This window comes from Engystomops pustulosus, unplaced genomic scaffold (assembly GCF_040894005.1).
Source record: "Engystomops pustulosus unplaced genomic scaffold, aEngPut4.maternal MAT_SCAFFOLD_137, whole genome shotgun sequence".
NCBI classification, from domain to species: Eukaryota; Metazoa; Chordata; class Amphibia; order Anura; family Leptodactylidae; genus Engystomops; species Engystomops pustulosus.
This window is the reverse complement of record NW_027285017.1, coordinates 80,495-94,020: the sequence shown is the minus strand read 5'-3', so window position 1 is coordinate 94,020 and position 13,526 is coordinate 80,495.

Genomic DNA, 13,526 nt, shown 5'->3' with positions numbered 1-13,526 from the left:
AGAATAGGCCGGCCAGCTGACACCACAATTTCAAGAAAAGGATTATACATTGTCATTGTCTTAGATCCAGCTCTACAGAAAGCGAGACACCTCAGAAGATAAAACACTCCGTACATTATCGCCTGATAGACCACCCATAGTTCATACCAAAGCCTCAAATTTAGGCTTACAAATAGCCAATTCCATAAAAAAGAAAGTCCCAGCTACACCCAATACCCGGCTGAGTCGGAAAGGTTTTTTCTGATGTGGTGACTGCACCTGCTGCAAAAAGACCTCCTTTCCGAAAAAAAACCCTTCAAGTCTCATCATCTAAGAATGGATTCACTCATGAAATATAGGAACCTTTAACTTGCAACAGCAGTGGGGTAATTTAGCTAATAACTTCTACATGTAAAAAACAATATATTAGGAGGACGATCAGACCCTTGAAGGAAAGAATTTCCAGACATCTGAGAAACATCAAAAAAGGCTTAGAAGCCACTTCTTTATCTAAGCACTTTAACGTGGTCCACAATAAGGACCTCACACAACTGAAATTCTGTGCAATCCAATCCATCTGTCTTTTATCTTTTGTATATCCATGTAAATTGCTTTATATGTTTCCTATGAAATTTTGTAACAATGTCCTTTGTGTACCTTGTTCTCAGTGACATAGGCAGGACCTGCAACCAACTCCAGCAGCTACTACCCCAGAAGCTATACCAGGCACCCATCTTCTGTGCCAGGACCTGCAACCAACTCCAGCGGCTACTACCCCAGAAGCTATGCCAGGCAACCATCTTCTGTGCCAGGACCTGCAACCAACTCCAGCAGCTACTACCCCAGAAGCTATGCCAGGCACCCATCTTCTGTGCCAGGACCTGCAACCAACACCAGCGGCTACTACCCCAGAAGCTATGCCAGGCCCCCATCTTCTGTGCCAGGATCTGCAACCAACTCCAGCGGCTACTACCCCAGAAGCTATACCAGGCACCCATCTTCTGTGCCAGGACCTGCAACCAACTCCAGCGGCTACTACCCCAGAAGCTATGCCAGACACCCATCTTCTGTGCCAGGACCTGCAACCAACTCCAGCGGCTACTACCCCAGAAGTTATGCCAGACACCCATCTTCTGTGCCAGGACCTGCAACCAACTCCAGCGGCTACTACCCCAGAAGCTATGCCAGGCACCCATCTTCTGTGCCAGGACCTGCAACCAACACCAGTGGCTACTACCCCAGAAGCTATGCCAGGCACTAATCTTCTGTCCAAGGTGAAAAGACAGAGGGAGCCGGCACTCGTTGAGGTAAATATGAAAAAAATCTGGAAACTTTATTATCAAGGATAAAACCTGCGTATTGGCAGTGGCATGAAAAATAGGGGAAAGGAGCTGTGAGGCTCCGTTAGTTAAAACAAGCGGTAATCGGACCTACGCGTTTCGGACGCTATGCATTATGGTCCTTAGTCATGGTCTACCTGTTACCGCTATGAAGGCTTATTTTAAAGGAAAAGGCATATATTACGTCATATTGCTGGGATGGGCGAATAGCACCGGAAATGGCTTATACATTTTCAAATGGATATTTAGTAAACATACTATACAGTGTTATCATTAATAGAAATACATAGTATCCGTTCTCTTATTTAAACCATGTGGTATCCGGGTATTCAATTTAAGAATCCAATAGATTTCTCTGTTACGTAATGTGTGCAATTTGTCACCGCCTCTAGCTGGGGCGGTGATTCTTTCTATTGCCACTGCTTGTAACCCTGACATGTTACCTAGGTGAGTTTCTAGGAAATGCCTAGAGAGCATAGACATGTTTCTAGTAGAAATATCATTCATTTTTTTGGCATCTCTAATATGTTCGGAAAGTCTGGTTTTTAGAGGTCTAATGGTACTACCTATATATTGTAATTGGCATTTTGTACATGTAATTTGATAGACAGTGTATGTACTGTTGCAATTAATGATGGAGGATATATTGTACGTATTTTCATGATTGTGAGAGGAAAATGTTTTTGTAGATGTCATGTATTGACATATGTTGCATCTTTTTCCTCCACATGGGTACGAGCCTTTACATGATAGCCACGTTTCTGACTGTTGTTTGCTTGTGGAAGAAAATACTGATGGTGAAACTGTCCCCCCTATGGTAATAGGTTTTCTGGCTACAAATTGACATCCATTTTTCAATATATGGTGGATTTTTTCATCCCCTGTTAGTATGGGGAGATATTTCTTAATAATTTTTATTATTTTATAGTAGTCCCTACTGTATTGAGTGGAGAAAGTGAGTTTCTTGTGCTCTCGATCTTCTGTTTTAGTATTGTATTTGTTTTTATTATCTCGTAGCAAAAATTGTCTGTCTATAGTATCTACTTTTTTCTTAGCGATGTTTAGACTATGGGAAGAGTAGCCTCTGTTGATAAGTCTCTTGTTCATGGTGGATACCTCTTTATTGTATGCCTCTATTGTACTACAGCTCCTTTTGGCTCGAATGTATTCTCCTACTGGTAAATTTTGTATAATATGGCCCGGGTGGCTGCTAGTGGCATGCAGTAGGGCAGGGGTCAGGAACCTTTTTGGCTGACAGAGCCATGAACGCCACACATTTTAAAATGTTATTCCGTAAGAGCCGTACAATATGCACATGCCCCACCCGTGCCCCTCTCCGTGGCAGTGCCTCTTTGCGAGCTCACTCACCTCTCCATGCGCCGGCAGTCGCAGATTTAGAGGGCCAGCATGCCGCTGATTGGTGCTACCCACTACCCGGGTTCCTATAAAGACCCAGCATTCGCTGCCGGATCTTAGTGCTTCATGCCTATGAGAAAGGTTTCCACAGTGTTTCCTCCGCTGCTAGCCCTGACCTCTTGCTCCGTCCCCGACCTCGCTTCATTGCCACCTGCCTTGACTGTCTGCCTGTTCGTGACCACGAGACTGCTTAGTGATTCTGTACCTCGACCTTGGCTGCCACCGTGGACAAGTCGCGCCTGTGGAACGACCTGGTGGTAACACGCTGCACCAAGACCATCCTGCTTTGCGACAGGCTCTGGTGAAGACCGGGTGCCACTTAAATTCCTCTTACATCATCGTCCGCTGTGGTCCAGGGGCATCACTACTCCAAATCCTGACACCACATGCCTCCCAGTAGATAGGTAGTCACAGAACATGCCTCCCAGTAGATAGCTAGCCCCAGCACATACCCCCAGTAGATGGGTATCCACAGCACATGCTCCCAAGTAAATTTGTAGCCACAGCACATGCTCCCAAGTAAATAGGTAGCCACATCACATGTATATAGGTAGTCACTGCACACGCCCCCCAGTATATAGGTAGTCACTAGTTAGTTAATATTCAATTACCAGCGCTCCCTGCAGCCAGCTCCTCATCGCTCCCACGTTATTCTCTTTGACCCAGGCTTTGACGGCAATGGCACCTGGGTCGTACAAAGGACGTAGGCAGCGGTAACATCACTGCCTGTGTACAGTCATCAGTCTAAGAGACACACAGCAGCCATCACTATTTATTAAAGATCTGTCTGAGAGCCAGATGCAGCCAACAAAAGAGCCATATCTGGCTCCCGAGCCATAGGTTCCCTACCCCTGCAGTAGGGTATTTCCACTAGTGGGTTTTCTATATAATGTGGAGGAAATGAGATTTTTTTGTGAGGATCCTTCCAAAAGTAAGTCTAGAAATGGTATGGAGAATTTTTCAGAGGTATATGTGAAATGTAAATTGAAAGAGTTGGAATTCATGTATGTGACGAAATTTTCCATATTTTGCTTAGACCCCTGCCATATAATGAGTAAATCGTCTATATATCTTCCATACCACACTATGTGGTTTTGGAAGGGGTTGTCAATATTGTATATGGAAAATTCCTCCCACATGGCTACATATAGATTCGCCAAAGATGGAGAAAAACAAGAGCCCATAGGGCATCCTTGTGTTTGGAGATAAAAGTGGTTGTTAAACTTAAAGTAATTATTATGAAGCAAAAATTCTGCAACTGTAATCATGTAGTTTTTGAGATCGGATGAATATGTTGTATATTTATTTGTAGCCCATTCAAGGGCTTGTAGTGCCTTATGATGTGGTATGCAGGTGTATAGCGCTGATATATCGCATGCTAACCATGTGTAGGAATCGGACCAGCCTAAGTTAGATAGATTTTGAAGCACTGACTAATCTTCTGTGCCAGGACCTGCAATCAACACCAGTGACTACTACCCCAGAAGCTATGCCAGGCACCCATCTTCTGTGCCAGGACCTGCAACCAACACCAGCGGCTACTACCCCAGAAGCTATGCAAGGCACCCGTCTTCTGTGCCAGGACCTGCAACCAACACCAGCGGCTACTACCCCAGAAGCTATGCCAGACCCCCATCTTCTGTGCCAGGACCTGCAACCATCACCAGCAGCTACTACCCCAGAAGCTATGCCAGGCACCCATCTTCTGTGCCAGGACCTGCAACCAACTCCAGCGGCTACTACCCCAGAAGCTATGCCAGACACCCATCTTCTGTGCCAGGACCTGCAACCAACTCCAGCGGCTACTACCCCAGAAGCTATGCCAGGCACCCGTCTTCTGTGCCAGGACCTGCAACCAACACCAGTGACTACTACCCCAGAAGCTATGCCAGGCACTCATTTTCTGTGCCAGGACCTGCAACCAACACCAGCGGCTACTACCCCAGAAGCTATGCCAGGCACCCATCTTCTGCTCCAGAACCTGCAACCAACACCAGCGGCTACTACCCCAGAAGCTATGCAAGGCACCCGTCTTCTGTGCCAGGACCTGCAACCAACACCAGCGGCTACTACCCCAGAAGCTATGCCAGACCCCCATCTTCTGCTCCAGAACCTGCAACCAACACCAGCGGCTACTACCCCAGAAGCTATGCCAGGCACCCATCTTCTGTGCCAGGACCTGCAACCAACACCAGCGGCTACTACCCCAGAAGCTATGCCAGGCACTCATCTTCTGTGCCAGGACCTGCAACCAACACCAGCGGCTACTACCCCAGAAGCTATGCCAGGCACCCGTCTTCTGTGCCAGGACCTGCAATCAACACCAGCGACTACTACCCCAGAAGCTATGCCAGGCACTCATCTTCTGTGCCAGGACCTGCAACCAACTCCAGCGGCTACTACCCCAGAAGCTATGCCAGGCACCCGTCTTCTGTGCCAGGACCTGCAACCAACACCAGCGGCTACTACCCTAGAGGCTATGCCAGGCACCCATCTTCTGTGCCAGGACCTGCAACCAACACCAGTGACTACTACCCCAGAAGCTATGCCAGGCACTCATCTTCTGTGCCAGGACCTGCAACCAACACCAGTGACTACTACCCCAGAAACTATGCCAGGCAACCATCTTCTGTGCCAGGACCTGCAACCAACACCAGCGGCTACTACCCCAGAAGCTATGCCAGGCACCTGTCTTCTGTGCCAGGACCTGCAATCAACACCAGTGACTACTACCCCAGAAGCTATGCCAGGCACCCGTCTTCTGTGCCAGGACCTGCAACCAACACCAGCGGCTACTACCCCAGAAGCTATGCCAGGCACCCGTCTTCTGTGCCAGGACCTGCAACCAACACCAGTGACTACTACCCCAGAAGCTATGCCAGGCACTCATTTTCTGTGCCAGGACCTGCAACCAACACCAGCGGCTACTACCCCAGAAGCTATGCCAGGCACCCATCTTCTGCTCCAGAACCTGCAACCAACACCAGCGGCTACTACCCCAGAAGCTATGCAAGGCACCCGTCTTCTGTGCCAGGACCTGCAACCAACACCAGCGGCTACTACCCCAGAAGCTATGCCAGACCCCCATCTTCTGCTCCAGAACCTGCAACCAACACCAACGGCTACTACCCCAGAAGCTATGCCAGGCACCCATCTTCTGTGCCAGGACCTGCAACCAACACCAGCGGCTACTACCCCAGAAGCTATGCCAGGCACTCATCTTCTGTGCCAGGACCTGCAACCAACACCAGCGGCTACTACCCCAGAAGCTATGCCAGGCACCCGTCTTCTGTGCCAGGACCTGCAATCAACACCAGTGACTACTACCCCAGAAGCTATGCCAGGCACTCATCTTCTGTGCCAGGACCTGCAACCAACTCCAGCGGCTACTACCCCAGAAGCTATGCCAGGCACCCGTCTTCTGTGCCAGGACCTGCAACCAACACCAGTGACTACTACCCCAGAAGCTATGCCAGGCACTCATTTTCTGTGCCAGGACCTGCAACCAACACCAGCGGCTACTACCCCAGAAGCTATGCCAGGCACCCATCTTCTGTGCCAGGACCTGCAACCAACTCCAGTGGCTACTACCCGAGAAGCTATGCCAGGCACCCATCTTCTGTGCCAGGACCTGCAACCAACTCCAGCGGCTACTACCTGAGAAGCTATGCCAGGCACCCATCTTCTGTTCCAGGACCGGCAACAAACGCCAGCGGCTACTACCCCAGAAGCTATGCCAGGCACCCGTCTTCTGTGCCAGGACCTGCAATCAACTCCAGCGGCTACTACCCCAGAAGCTATACCAGGCACCCATCTTCTGTGCCAGGACCTGCAACCAACTCCAGCGGCTACTACCCCAGAAGCTATGCCAGGCACCCATCTTCTGTGCCAGGACCTGCAACCAACACCAGTGACTACTACCCCAGAAGCTATGCCAGGCACCCATCTTCTGTTCCAGGACCTGCAACCAACTCCAGCGGCTACTACCCCAGAAGCTATACCAGGCACCCATCTTCTGTGCCAGGACCTGCAACCAACTCCAGCGGCTACTACCCCAGAAGCTATGCCAGGCACCCATCTTCTGTGCCAGGACCTGCAACCAACACCAGTGACTACTACCCCAGAAGCTATGCCAGGCACCCATCTTCTGTGCCAGGACCTGCAACCAACTCCAGCGGCTACTACCCCAGAAGCTATGCCAGGCACCCATCTTCTGTGCCAGGACCTGCGACCAACACCAGTGACTACATAGCTGTGCCAGGACCTACAACCAACTCCAGCAGCTACTACCCCAGAAGCTATGCCAGGCCCCCATCTTCTGTGCCAGGACCTGCAACCAACTCCAGCAGCTACTACCCCAGAAGCTATGCCAGACCCCCATCTTCTGTGCCAGGACCTGCAACCAACTCCAGCAGCTACTACCCCAGAAGCTATGCCAGACCCCCATCTTCTGTGCCAGGACCTGCAACCAACACCAGTGACTACTACCCCAGAAGCTTTGCCAGGCACCCATCTTCTGTGCCAGGACTGGCAACCAACACCAGCAGCTACTACCCCAGAAGCTATGCCAGGCAACCATCTTCTGTGCCAGGACCTGCAACCAACACCAGTGACTACTACCCCAGAAGCTATGCCAGGCACCCATCTTCTGCTCCAGAACCTGCAACCAACACCAGCGGCTACTACCCCAGAAGCTATGCCAGGCACCCATCTTCTGTGCCAGGACCTGAAACCAACTCCAGCGGCTACTACCCCAGAAGCTATGCCAGACACCCATCATCTGTGCCAGGACCTGCAACCAACTCCAGCGGCTACTACCCCAGAAGCTATGCCAGGCACCCATCTTCTGTGCCAGGACCTGCAACCAACTGCAGCAGCTACTACCCCAGAAGCTATGCCAGGCACCCATCTTCTGTGCCAGGACCTGCAACCAACACCAGTGACTACTACCCCAGAAGCTTTGCCAGGCACCCATCTTCTGTGCCAGGACCTGCAACCAACTCCAGCGGCTACTACCACAGAAGCTATGCCAGGCACCCATCTTCTGTGCCAGGACCTGCAACCAACTCCAGCGGCTACTACCCCAGAAGCTATGCCAGGCACCCATCTTCTGTGCCAGGACCTGCAACCAACTCCAGCGGCTACTACCCCAGAAGCTATGCCAGGCACCCATCTTCTGTGCCAGGACCTGCGACCAACACCAGTGACTACTACCCCAGAAGCTATACCAGGCACCAATCTTCTGTGCCAGGACCTGCAACCAACTCCAGCAGCTACTACCCCAGAAGCTATGCCAGGCCCCCATCTTCTGTGCCAGGACCTGCAACCAACTCCAGCGGCTACTACCCCAGAAGCTATGCCAGACCCCCATCTTCTGTGCCAGGACCTGCAACCAACTCCAGCAGCTACTACCCCAGAAGCTATGCCAGACCCCCATCTTCTGTGCCAGGACCTGCAACCAACACCAGTGACTACTACCCCAGAAGTTATGCCATGCACCCATCTTCTGTGCCAGGACCGGCAACCAACACCAGCAGCTACTACCCCAGAAGCTATGCCAGGCAACCATCTTCTGTGCCAGGACCTGCAACCAACACCAGTGACTACTACCCCAGAAGCTATGCCAGGCACCCAACTTCTGTGCCAGGACCTGCAACCAACTCCAGCGGCTACTACCCCAGAAGCTATGCCAGGCACCCATCTTCTGTGCCAGGACCTGCGACCAACTCCAGCGGTTACTACCCCAGAAGCTATGCCAGGCCCCCATCTTCTGTGCCAGGACCTGCGACCAACACCAGTGTCTAACACCCCAGAAGCTATGCCAGGCACTCATCTTCTGTGCCAGGACCTGCAACCAACTCCAGCGGCTACTACCCCAAAAGCTATGCCAGGCACCCGTCTTCTGTGCCAGGACCTGCAACCAACTCCAGCGGCTACTACCCCAGAAGCTATACCAGGCACCCATCTTCTGTGCCAGGACCTGCAACCAATTCCAGCGGCTACTACCCAAGAAGCTATGCCAGGCACCCATCTTCTGTGCCAGGACCTGCAACCAACACCAGTGACTACTACCCCAGAAGCTATGCCAGGCACCCATCTTCTGTGCCAGGACCTGCAACCAACTCCAGCGGCTACTACCCCAGAAGCTATGCCAGGCACCCATCTTCTGTGCCAGGACCTGCGACCAACACCAGTGACTACTACCCCTGAGGCTATGCCAAGCAACCATCTTCTGTGCCAGGACCTGCGACCAACACCAGTGACTACTACCCCAGAAGCTAAGCCAGACACCCATCTTCTGTGCCAGGACCTGCGACCAACACCAGTGACTACTACCCCAGAAGCTATACCAGGCAACCATCTTCTGTGCCAGGACCTGCAACCAACTCCAGCAGCTACTACCCCAGAAGCTATGCCAGACCCCCATCTTCTGTGCCAGGACCTGCAACCAACTCCAGCAGCTACTACCCCAGAAGCTATGCGTGATCCGCATCTTCTGTGCCAGGACCTGCAACCAACACCAGCGACTACTACCCCAGAAGTTATGCCAGGCACCCATCTTCTGTGTCAGAACCGGCAACCAACACCAGCAGCTACTACCCCAGAAGCTATGCCAGGCAACCATCTTCTGTGCCAGGACCTGCAACCAACACCAGCGGCTACTACCCCAGAAGCTATGCCAGGCACCCATCTTCTGCTCCAGAACCTGCAACCAACTCCAGCGTCTACTACCACAGAAGCTATGCCAGGCAACCATCTTCTGCTCTAGAACCTGCAACCAACACCAGCGGCTACTACCCCAGAAGCTATGCCAGGCACCCATCTTCTGTGCCAGGACCTGCAACCAACTCCAGCGGCTACTACCCCAGAAGCTATGCCAGGCACCCATCTTCTGTGCCAGGACCTGCGACCAACACCAGTGACTAACACCCCAGAAGCTATGCCAGACACCCATCTTCTGCTCCAGAACCTGCAACCAACACCAGCGGCTACTACCCCAGAAGCTATACCAGGCAACCATCTTCTGTGCCAGGACCTGCAACCAACACCAGTGACTACTACCCCAGAAGCTATGCCAGGCACCCGTCTTCTGTGCCAGGACCTGCAACCAACACCAGTGACTACTACCCCAGAAGCTATGCCACAAACATAGCACTTCATAGTGATTGTATTAAATATTCCATGTCATGTACTCGGAAGCGGGAAAAAAATTCCAAATGCAGTGAAAATGGTGAAAAAACGCATTTGCGCATTATAATTTTTTTTTTTTTAACTTTTTTTATTTTTCTTTTTACTATTTTCCAGACTCCCTAGGGTACTTTAAAACTAGGTTGTCTGATTGATCCTATCATATACTGCCATACTACAACATATGGGGCAGTATATGAGGATTTTCCTCCTCATTCATTACATTGTGCTATCAGCACATTGTATTGAAGGGGTTAAAACGAAATAACCTCGGGTCTTCGGAAGACCCGAGGCTACCATGGAGATGGATCGCCGCTCCCCGATGTCGTCACGGGGAGTGGCAATCCCAGGTAAGATGGTGGCGCCCAAAGCTGCCGGCATTACCAATCGCGGGTGTTACCGGGAAGCCTTTGCTGCAATATGCAGCAAAGACTTACCGGCTATGGAGAGGGCTCAGCCCGTGAGCCCTCTCCATGCAGCGCGACCCGACCACCGCTGTGAATACACGGCGGGCAGTCGCGAACCGGTTAAATACCTGTGAAAGACGTTTTAGCCATGAAGAACGTGCACAGTCCGACAAAGTGCAGCAGGTGACCCTTAGTAAATAAGCCCCAATGTAATAACATATGATTTCTGATCGCTGAGCTCTTGGTAACAACCCCACATGATCTTCTGAAAAAAATTAAATATAAATAGGCGTGCAGCAGACGAGAGCCACACCCCCGGCTCCACCCACCGCCAAACTCCTCGCTAAGTGGCGAAGGAAGATGTTGCTCGGCCTAGACAAAGTACCAAAATATTCCTCCCGGGTCCTACCCCAGGGGAAGCCACCAATTTCTTCTAATAAACCACCTCAAATGTTACAAGACGTTATTTTAGGTTCTCCCATTGGTTGTTGCTAAGAACCCTCCAAAGCCGAACAACTCAACCCCTTAACACACCTTCAACATACCAGGGTGCATGTCCCACAAACTAAGTACGTCCCGTTTTTAGAGTGTTTATCAGGGGGCGCTTTGACAAAACTGCCCACATCATTGCCACCTGTATGAATAATTAGTAGGTTAGGCGGCGCCATCTCCTAAAACACTCCGGAAATTTGGGACGCACTCGACCCCACGGAAACCCAACCATCGCCTGCGCTAGACATCTGCAAAAGCCCCGCCCCCCTATAGGAAGGATTCACCGAAACCTTCATCTTCACTAAAGCCTCCTGCACCAACTCCATTGCCCAAAAACTAGAGGGAGGTAGAGGGACGCTCCGTCTCCGCAGTGGAAAGCAGATCCCCAAACTTGGAAAAAAACCCTGACAATGTCTGCAGCAAAATATGGTGACCCCAAAAGACCCGGGCCACCCCGCCCCACAGAACGGTCACGTGTGACACAAATGTGTGCGGACACTTTATAGCAGTGATGGCAAACCTTTTGAAGACCGAGTGCCCAAACTACAACCAAAATTTACTTATTTACAGTGAAGTGCCAACATGTCATTTTAAGCAGTAACTTATTGTTACCTGTTCTTACACATCTTTAAATCGTATCGGCCCCTGAGGCAACCAATACAGTTGAAAGAAGGAGGACAAATCAGACTCTCGTTGTAGCTTCTCTCCAGGGTCTCTCTGTAGAGAAGGAATGGAGGGTTCAGCAGGAGGACCTTCAAAGATAATGCAGTTCTGACAACACCTTTTCACTTTTCCCGCAGCTCCAAAGAAGTGTTGCTTAAGTTGCCTGGGACTGCAGGAAGATTTGGTCCTATTTGGTGAACTCTGTCCTGGGGCGATGGTCTGAGTGCCCACAGAAATTACTCCGAGTGCCACCTCTGGCACCCGTGCCATAGGTTCGCCACCACTGCTTTATAGATACAAAGCAGGTTACACATAAAAGAACCTGCAAAGTCCAACAGAAAAGTGGCCCAAGCTCCTTAGTAAATTAGCCCCTCTGTCTTTCCTCCTCTTCACCATCGTCACTATCTCCGCTTGTTGTCTGTGAATATGAACATTGTTTACAGTCAGTGGATACATTGTGACTAACCCTCAGCTAGAAATGCAGTGGGTTGTATTGTACATGGAAGTTCAATTACTGCTTAGGAGCCTGGGAAAGCTGTGTGATAGTCTGTACGGCGATATGAAGGAGTCCTACATGGACTCTCTAAAGGTATGTAGGGTGTATGGCAATTCGGGAGCCTGGGAAACTGTTTCTCTATATGGTGACGCCCTGTGCATTACAGATGCTGTGTGACAACCTCTAGGATTATGGCTCATGTGTAAGGTGTCACCCAGCACCCTGCATAGACAGTGTAGGAGTCATGTGCAACACCCCTGCCAAAGCACAGGCAGGCTGGTAGTTGCGTATCACGTCCTCTCCAGGTCAGGAGCTGTTAGCTGAACCCTCTAGGAAGTTTCTAGAACTGAGATATTGGGGCACATTTACTTACCCGGCCCATTCGCGATCCAGCGGCGCGTTCTCTGCACAGGATTCGGGTCCAGCTGGGATTTAAGATGGTAGTTCCTCCGCCGTCCACCAGGTGGCGCTGCAGCGCCGAAAATAATCTTAACGCCCCGGAATGCACCATCCCATAGAAGGTGAAGGTGAGCGCTCCCCAAGCGACACATTTTCGGTTTTTAAATGCGGCGGTTTTTCCGAATACGTCGGGTTTTCGTTCGGCCACGCCCCCCCGATTTCTGTCGCGCGCATGCCGGCCCCGATGCGCCACAATCCGATCGCGTGCGCCAAAAACCCGGGGCAATTCATGTACAAGCGGCGCAAATCGGAAATATTCGGGTAACACGTCGGGAAAACGCGAATCGGGCCCTTAGTAAATGACCCCCATTGTGTAATTGTAGCTGTGGATACTGCCTGACACACTGGGCAAGTCTGGAGACTTAAGCCCAGAACTGCAGCTTCCACCACTTGGATGCAGTTCCACCTGAACCTACTATCAGGCTGCGTGTAACCTTTCCTGCAAACCGACTCTCCATGACCTCTATTTAATAACAGCACAATGTCAATCAGCTGCCTCTAAAGCCAGCAGGATCTTGTCATGTATCAGAGGTCTGGACTCCCGGGATAGGGATGTAATATTACACTGCACAAGGCACTGGTTCGGCCTCACCTGGAATATGCCGTCCAGTTCTGGGCACCGGTCCATAAAAAGGAGGCCCTAGAGCTGGAGAGGGGACAACGTAGAGCCACAAAAATGATAAGGGGTGCGGAGGGTCTCAGTTATTGGGAAAGATTAAAAAATATATATTTATTTAGTCTAGAGATGGCTTAGAGGGGACATGATAAATTTATATAAATATATGAATGGTCCATACAAAATATATGGGGAAAGTTGTTCCAGGTTAAATCAAACCAAAAGACAAGGGGGCGGAGTCTGCGTCTGGAGAAAACCAGGTTTAATCACCAGAGGTGACACAGAGGCTTCTATACTATGAGAGCTGTCAATATGTGGAATAGCCGAGCTCAGGCACTGGTCACAGCAGGGACAGCAGAGAGCTCAGGCGCTGGTCACAGCAGGGACAGCAGAGAGCTCAGGCGCTGGCCACAGCAGGGACAGCAGAGAGCTCAGGTGCAAAGCACAGCAGGGACAGCAGAGAGCTCAGG